Source organism: Ambystoma mexicanum, chromosome 4p (assembly GCF_040938575.1).
Source record: "Ambystoma mexicanum isolate Mex_15411 chromosome 4p, UKY_AmexF1_1, whole genome shotgun sequence".
NCBI lineage: Eukaryota > Metazoa > Chordata > Amphibia > Caudata > Ambystomatidae > Ambystoma > Ambystoma mexicanum.
The window spans coordinates 1220173536-1220174750 of NC_090927.1; the positions used below are offsets into that span (position 1 = coordinate 1220173536).

The window sequence follows — 1215 nt, forward strand, 5'->3', positions numbered from 1 at the left end:
AGTGATGAAAGGTGAGTTGCTTGTGATGTCTTTCAGTGTCTATGTGTTAATATTTTTCTGAAATGGTGGGGGCGACCGAGCGTAGCGAGGGAGCTACAAGGATCTAGGGAGGGTTTGTGTGGGTTTCCCCCCCAAGAATTTTTTTTCAAATATGGGGTTGAAATGGTGCATTTTACAGCAGAAAAGGTGACCAAAAAGCCACAAATTTACAATCAGTTCTAAAGGGGAACATGAAAATTGCATGTCACCAACAGCAGAAAATAACATTTTACAACACAACACATTTTAATGATCAATGTGTCCACAGTGTAAGACAGCACTGTCACTGATGTAACACATTGGCATGCTGGTTGTACCCAAAATATGCCTCTGAAGCAACTTGTCTATGCTGGCTGTTCCCAATTTGGGCCAGCATTGTCCTGTACAAAGCCTGATTGATGCTGCCTGAGCATGTGCAGTGTGCCCAATACATATGGCAGCTTATCTCTGTAATACACATTACTTCTGTGGTGATGAAAGAAGCATAATGCAATTCAACAGATAAAATGTGGAAAAGCGATCACCCAAAGGTGAACCTAATTGAAGAAATGCAATGTGAGCACAATCTTAAAGTATGCAACCTAGCAGGCCTAGTGCACACTTTACCTTTTCTTTCTTTCACCAATAAATCGGGGGGAGAGCGCGAACGCAGTCCCCCACTACCAGAAATAATGCAGTCGCGTATCCCGTATTTGGGGACATAGCAGGGGTCAGCAAATCCGATGTGCAATGGGTAAGCCTCACCCTGGGAGATCTGCCCTTGAGATCAGATTCTCCCCTGCCAGCTAAGTATGAGTTGCATGCAAGAGGGCAGGGGTTGGGCCAGTTCTGGAAGCCCCTCTAAGCGAGGGTGAGAAGGCAGGCCCTGACCGAGCCCCAGCTCCCCCACCCCCGGAAGCTCTGAGCGTCTGCAGAGCTGCCTGTCCTGTGTGCAGGGGGAAGCTCCGGGAGGCAGAGCCCAGCAGAAGAGCAGATTGTAGCACAGTTCCTTTCTCCCACCAGGCCCTGCTCGGCCTGAGATTTGTAAAAATAGCAGTATGGCTCGAGCAGGCCTGTTGCAGTCTGCCCACTGGTCTGTCGGCCCCACACGGGCCCATGGCCCTTCTGAGCGGAGCTACTCAGCGCTGGGCCCATTGACACCATCATAATCACCCTGGACCTCGACGCTCCACCACC

The 1215-nt window shown here is 49.8% G+C and overlaps 1 non-coding gene across 1 annotated transcript; it reads right to left on the reverse strand.

Moving 5' to 3' along the window:
- Positions 1-670: 670 nt before the first annotated feature.
- On the reverse strand, positions 671-832 carry LOC138459991 (U1 spliceosomal RNA). The gene has a single exon (XR_011262762.1). It is a non-coding gene; the product is annotated as a U1 spliceosomal RNA (small nuclear RNA).
- Between the last annotated feature and the right edge of the window lie 383 nt (positions 833-1215).